Below are 8,232 nucleotides of genomic sequence, written 5' to 3' on the forward strand. Positions count from 1 at the left end.
TACCTCACAAAGCAACGGCTCGAAATGCAGCCTTATACTGAATTCCAATCCAACGGTTCGGTTTATTATTAGCTAGGGTTTTAAGAGAGAATCAAATGCCTCACATGACATGCACCGAGAAAACTAATAAAATTTTCGAGGAAGATCACAAAGAAAAATAAAATTATATGGACACATAAGAACTTTGGAAAGATTTGAAAGATCTTCGTTCCAAAACCTCCATATGTTTTCTTTCACGTAGTTGACTAAATACAAGCAATACCAAAACATGATTAATTAATTCCAAGGAATATTTATCGCATGTGGTTGGATTTGTTCTAGATATTTGTATTGCGAACATAAAATCTTGGTGATGATAATATGATTAGTACCAAGATACCGGTATTAACATTTGTTTAGGGTTTTGGTCAAGCCTAAAATTAATGACATAATTCTACTTTAGGTCAAGTGGTCAACATGCATGTTAGTGGGACAAGTACAATATTAAAGACATGCAATTATGCAGAGAGTAGTTATTTTACATGAAATTGCTTGTTAGTCGATTTTTTTTTGGTCAACTAGTCAAATTGATTTAAACAATTAATGTTTGCATTTTTAATATAACATGGCCGGCCAAATAAGCATTTTCTTTAATTTTATTTTGATTAAGGAGATGGAGAGGGTTCGAAACTATTCCAATAAATTTGGGAGGGGAGAGTTTCGAACCCGAAACACAAAATCCAACACCTTATCCATTAAAATATTCGGCCACATGCAAATAAGCATGTATTTGACCAAAAATCATAAGTTTATTACCATCGAATTTGTGTAAAATTTCCAACTAGCAGCTTCCTCAACATGTGATTGTGTGATCACAATAAAACTTCAGCATTCTTTCGGAACGTAAAGCAGTTTTAGATGAAATAACCCCAAACAAGGAACTTCGCATTTCTTGAACTTTTTCGTTTGGTACTAATTTGTCGGAATTTCCAGAAAGCTAGAATTATTACTTGGAATTGTTAGCAGCCGGAGATGGGTCAATGGCTTCTACTATTACCTGATGAGAAGAATCAACCCTTAACCGGCAATCATGAGAAGGGGTGCTGGTTGAAGGATCAGCAGAAATCTGTATGTGCTGAGAAGTTTCTTTATTAACAGAAAAAAGATTCTGCTCCGTCTGATTGTCCGCAGTATTGTTTGGAAGATTTTATGTATTATCAAAAGATGATTGGATGGTGTTGCCCGTTGGCCTTTCGTCCTTTCCTTAGATCATTGTATCAATTCCTTGTTTTTTAACTTCTCTTAGTACATATATAGCATGTGCCGCAACCAATTTTGATATAAAAGAGAGAATTAAAATTGCTATAAAATATGATTTTAATTAGAGCCCTAAACTAAGGATTACGCTGAGCAAAATAGTGATCTTCCGGTAAGGATCCCAACTCCCCAATAATCAGCATTGTGTTAATCACATGACTACGTGTTTGTTAAATTGAATCATTGATCCCTTGAAAGTGGCTGACCTCATAAATTCCAGTGTGTGATCTCATTGTTGCTTCACATAGCAATAACATTTACAAGAAAATGTAAATTTAGTGAAATATGTAACATCCCACATCGCCCAGGAGAATGGATCCTGTAAGTCTTATATGTATATTCTCATCTCTACCTAGCACGAGGCCTTTTGGGAGCTCACTGGCTTAGGGTTCCATTGGAACTCCGAAGTTAAACGAGTTCATGCGAGAGCAATCCCATGATGGGTGACCCACCAGGAAGTTCTGGTGTGAGTTCCTAGAAACAAAACCGTGAGGGCATGGTCGGGGTCCAAAGTGGACAATATCGTGCTACGGTGGAGTTGAGCCCGGGATGTGGTGAGGGCCTGGGCCGGGATGTGACAATTTGGTATCAGAGCCAATCCTTGGTCGGAAGTGTGCCAACGAGGACGTTGGGCTCCTAAGGGGGGTGGATTGTAACATCCCACATCGCCCAGGGAAATGGATCTTGTAAGCCTTATATGTATATTCCCATCTCTACCTAGCACGAGGCTTTTTGGGAGCTCACTGGCTTCAGATTCCATCGGAACTCCGAAGTTAGGCGAGTTCGCGCGAGAGCAATCCCAGGATGGGTGACCCACTGGGAAGTTCTCGTGTGAGTTCCCAGAAACAAAACCGTGAGGGCGTGGTCGGGGCCCAAAGCGGACAATATCATGCTACGGTGGAATCGGGCCCGAAATGTGGTGGAGGCCCGGACCGGAATGTGACAAAATAGATTAGAATATTTGTCATCATCATTTTATGCAACTAAGTTCGAATTCTTTCAATGTAAGTAATTATCTTATCATTTGGTAAAAGAAAATAAAAAACGCACCTAACCCCAAAAGATTGAAATGAAATGCTTTCTCTCTTGTCAAAAAATAAAAATGCTCATTCCTTCATTTTGATAACATAATTCCCAACATACACGTGTAAAAGAAAAACTATTAGTGATTAAAAAGTCATTTTACACTTATTGTATATTTTGTTTTTAAATATAAAAAGTTTGAAAGGTAGAATGATCTTGTTTGATATGCCAATAATAATACATTATTGGCTTGTTTGAACATACTTTTAAAATCACTAATAGTATTTTTGGTAAAAATGCTTTTGAAATTAATTCTTAGTATAAATACAAGTAGATCTTGAAAAAAAAAAAAAAAAATCTTGAAGTGCTTTCTATAAGAAGAACATAAATAGTGCTTATTGCGTCAAAACTTCAAGTGCTTTTAAAACCCAAAAATATTTTATTTAAAAGTGCTTTCAGTCATTTTAAAAGTATTTTCAAATGAGTCATATATATTTTTATTTATTTTGCTAATGGTACCTTATATATTACATTATATTATATGTATTCAGTTGATGAGATCGGAAAAACAGTTCGAATGAAGTCTCAAGTTATCTAACCATGAGCTGGTAGTCCAATGGTAAAGGGCTGATTATGAGGCTTCCTTGAAACTAAAAACTTGAGGTCTCGGTCGGTTCGAAACCCACTGCTGGTGTGGAAGCCAGACTTGTGACCAGGGGAGGCTGAAATGCCTCTATGAGTCTTCCCGCGCCACTGAAAGGATGGATAACCATAATTTGCCACCCGTTGTCCCATTTTTAGAAGAAAAAAAAAAAAAAAAAAAAGAGTCTCAATAAGTTATCTCCTAAATGGTCACCCAAATATCATGTTGGGGTCATTGCATCTGGCGAAACCAAAGGCTCGCATGTGGCATCGGGCTTATTTTTTATGTTATTTATTTTCAAAATTTTATGTGAATTTTCTATTGGAGCCTTCTCTTAATCCTAGGTGCCGCCCCCTTCCTTTGTAATTATACCACAAACCCCATCGAAATCCATTTATGGATTTAGTCTTCCAAGTTCCAGGGTGAGAGCGAGAGTCAGAGAGGATTCAGGTGAGGTTTTGATTAAAAAAATGGGATTAGAAGTGAAACATGTGGTAATTCTTAATGAGATGTGTTTGTAGATGTTTGACTAGGTTTTCTAAACCAAGTTTTATATTGTATACGTCAGATTTTTTTTGTAATTAATTAATCCCACATTGTGGTACTTAACTCATATACTAATTGGTATTATCATCTTAGTAACCAAAATCATCTGATTAATAGTAGAGTATGTCAATTTAAATATCTAGACATTGAAAAAAAAAAAAAAAGAGACACACTCAGTTTCTAAAGTTTCATGCCAAAAAATTGTAAACATGCTTTAAAAGTAAGAATAGCTTCAACAACAATATGTGTACCGGTAAGTTTAAAGGCGTGATAACTACTCTAAGGAATAAATAATTACCCTATAAACTATTTTAATTTCATCTTACATTTATTTGTAAGATAATTCATATTTTTAGGGCTGTTATTACCATGAAGACAAATTTCTTAGAGATGACCTAGAAAAATTATAACTTAATACAATGTGAAGTTTAATACATATATATAAATTGGCCCAAGTTGGGACCAAAACTATTTTAAGACATATATAGAGTATCACTATAGAAACAGTATCACTATTTTAATTTCACCGTATAATGTTTGGATTAAGTACGTAGAACTACTCAATTATATATTAAGATTATTAACTGGTTCAAAACTTTTGAAACATTAATTTTAAATAACTACCAAATGTTTTGATAGTTGGATATATATCTGTTATGTCACTAAAGCATAAGTAATGACATGAATATACTAAAAGGTATGTTCATTTTTCACTAACACGTCACTTATAGAGGTTTAAATCACAAATTGGTTGCTTTTAGCTAAGTTGTTAATTTTTAAATTGGCTTTGATTAAGAGGGTTAGCTTCAGCATTCAGAGTTTCATAGATGACGTGATAGTAAAACCAAAACATGCCCTTAAGTTTATTTGTCTACACAATCATTTAATGGTGATAACATAGTCAATTAACAACAGTAACTAATGGATATTCAATTTTCAAAATTTGAAGTATTTTATTAATGGGAATATATTAAGACGCTGGGACCAATTTTATGTATCGATTATTATTAAATGAATATGATTTAATTTATTTACTAATGTAAATCTCAAAAGCTAACACCATTTTAGTGTTCATGCTCACTTCCATACATTCAATCATAGGCGATATACAATACGATGCTGCCTTTGTTTAGCTTCCCTCTTCGCACGCATTCTTCATTATAAGGATTTTAATAAACTAAACTAAAATTTTCTGTCAGAATCTCAAGGCTTCTCAAGAAAACAAGTTTTGCAGGTTGGAACTTCAACAACTATGTCTACGTGCCTGCACATAAAATAATAATTCGTCTACGTGGATATTTTAGGTGCAATAAGATTCATGCACATATATATACACGTCAATCCCCATTGACGCAGTCTCATGCTCCTGTATCCTCCCAAAGCTGCCATATAGAACTCAATAATTAACAAAAATAATGCATCTTTAACACTAGTCCTCGAAACCCTAGCTGCATTTGTCCTTGAAACCCTGGCTACTGTAGATCAGAGCAGAATGTAGAGAAGAAACTCAGAAAAAATTATTATTTTTTATGAATGTTTCATGGCTTCTGCATTTGCATGCACAGTTCCACATGTCAGCCTGTCAGGCATTATCTAAGGCCGGCCTCGACACGTTGGATTAGCTTTGCAACTATAGAGCTACTAATCAAATTCAATCCATGTGATGTGACCCATATAATAGTTATAAACTACTATTAATGGTGAGACCAAAGGGTTTTCCCCATTTGGAAACTCAAAACTCTATGGTGGAGTCACTTGCGTTATGAGGGAAAGTCAACTATTTGTTTAGTATTTTTGCAAACCAAAATTTTCAACCACCACGCTTAATATACTCACTCAACTCTTGATGAACACTTAGATGGCAATATAGATAGATATGACTCATCATCGAATGAATAATGCTAACGTTTTTCAAACTAATATTACCACTTTATTAACTTATTAACTGATTAGTAAGCCACCAAAATTTTGTTAGCAGTAAACACGGTAGAGTAATAAGTAGAACTAAACTCTGTAAAATTTATTAAAAAAAAAAGCACTAAATGGTTACCGTTCGAACTTTCTATGTACATAGCCTTTTTATTATTATTAATTACCGTTTGACCAAATAGTAGTAATAATAAAAGAAAACAAACTAAATGCGGTGAGGAAGTCGGCGATTCTACCTTTGAATATCTGGAATGTGTTTTGAACATGATCGTTTAAGCTCACTACTCTCTAACATGCACACTCACTGCTCTCTAACATGCATGGGTGATCTTAACTAACTTTGTAACTGCATTAACTGCAAACATCTTATAATATTTTCCGATGAACTACTCGTTTAGGGTTTCAAACCAGAACGTGACCCTTAAACCATAATTAGAGATTAGCTTACGATAACGTCATGAACGGAGTTTGACCAGATACGAACAAAGAGATCTCGATTCTTTGAAACACATGAGACCACATGGATCAGCCGGTTTTAACTACAATTTTGGAATATTAGTGACTGCAGTTAGACCGTTAGTGAGAAATTAATTAGTCAAATGTCGTTATTAGCAAATTAAAATGCCATTTTACTTAACTAATACATGTGCAACAGATATATGATCAGCCACCCACGATCACCATACAAACCTTGATTTTTGACCAACTAGTTAATCTCCATAATCCATATGAATGTTCAATTATACTAATATTAAGAGGGTCACCATTGACTGTTACCCAATTAATGCATTTGGATTTTTTATTTTTATTTTTCATGCTATTTTCTTTGAGAAATGCTAATTAAGTCGACTCTCTCAAAGTGGAACTCTCCATCACCTCATGTTTTTTGCACAATGTTTTATAACGGTGGCACGTACGAAATTGTGCCAAAAATATGAGATGACTGAAAGTCTCACGTTTGAGAAAGTCTCCTTAGCATTTCTCATTTTCTTTTGGTATAGTTGTGGCAAACCATATTTTATCTATTAGCATATAAATTAGTTGGTTAGTTTGTTATTGGAAAATCAACATGCGGTTTGAGATGCTTAATTATGTAAATAGTAGCATTAACCAAAACATTTCCTTCTCAAAACCTTCTGTGAGCTGCCAGTTTGTGCATCAAGGACGACAACAGTTGGCTACTTTGGCCACTTGTACTATTGTAGTGACAAGTTAGACATTTGAAAAGCTTGATTAATGTCTTCACAAATAGAAGCATGTTCCTCCTTAAAATGCCCAAATATGTACATTTTTAACGTACTTTGAAATTTAACACGCGTGCATAGATGATTGGCTGGTATAGATTGGAATGTATTAATCACAAATAGCACTCATTTACGTATACATAAACGACTCACAATAACATTCCGTCGTAATGTATAGAGTTTTTCCTTTGAGCTCTAGTTTTAAGGCCAAGCAAAATGGAACTCCACTAATTAATCCAACGGTTGGGGTACGTTGAGACAATCATAATTGAGGGGGCATTAGTTTTGAAATGTGGGTTTTCTTCTCCTCTACATATGACACGAACTTGGCTGCACTTATCGGAAAACTTTGAATTGCAACCACAATTTGGAAACAAATATGATAAGGTCATATCAAAATGATGATCTTCAAAGAGAAGGCTCAATTTGGATGCATTTGATCTGCCATGGGATAACGAAAGTGACACACTCGGACTTCTCCTATTAGGTCAACATCATCTCATTCATCCTCGATCGATTGAGTAAGCCAAATTTAGAGCACATTATTTATGATGAAAAATTTCACGACAACGAGATCACGTCGGCAACCTAGATTTTTTGTTTGATTTGAAGAAAGAATCTTAGCTTGTATTATAGAGTCAGGGAATTGACTAGATTAGGGTTTGGGCAGCAACCATACAAATGAAGCTTATTAATTCGTATGTTGTTACTTAATTAGGTTATGTACAAGTAACCACTCAACATTTAGAAGATATTTTAAATGATGTGGATGAAAATACTGAAGTTGATTTTTATTGACATGTCATCTACTAAGTTATGGATTCTCCAATCAAGTCCTTTTAGCGAAATTAAAGCCTCAAAATACTTGGCTAAAAAGGGAGATTGGGAAATTCAGAGCCCCATAGATAATCTGAGGGTGAAAACTCTCTTCAATATTTGTCTACGTCATCACTAATGACAGTGACCTAACAGATGTACAATTTTCACTAGCAATAGTGACATAGCAAATGTCTAGTTTTCAAAACGGTAAATGATTGTTTAGAATATAAAGGTTGTGGCCAATTTGAGACCACCCCTAAAAATTAGATAGTATACTCGTACTTAACCCTACTACTTATTGAGCTTGAATTAGTTCAATACAATCCTCTTGTCCGGCCCTAATCACAATCACTTCCACTAAAGTTATTAGAGCATGACACGCAATCATGTTTCTACTTTATAAACAGTTTAACAACATAACACGTTTGCATTTATTAACAATTTAACAATATAACCCTAACCCGGTAGGACGAAAATGTTTTGTAACTGTTTACATGAATGCCGAGGAATGGACCCAACAATACTAGATAAAATTTGGTTGCATACATAACACGATAGTGTGGTTTTTGTCTAATTTCAAAGTGCATGGCAGAGGAGATTAGATGTAGAAATTTGAGGGGACCTGCCATGGACCAAAATACCAGAGTGATAAATTGGTTCAGTCAGGTACCCTTCAAAGATTTACCCACATGGACCCAAAATTTAGTGGATAGGGTCTAATTTGGTGCAATA

The sequence above is a fragment of a genome, unplaced genomic scaffold (genome assembly GCF_019419815.1).
Source record: "Pyrus x bretschneideri cultivar Hongxiangsu unplaced genomic scaffold, Pyrus_bretschneideri_v1 Contig7, whole genome shotgun sequence".
Taxonomy (NCBI): Eukaryota; Viridiplantae; Streptophyta; class Magnoliopsida; order Rosales; family Rosaceae; genus Pyrus; species Pyrus x bretschneideri.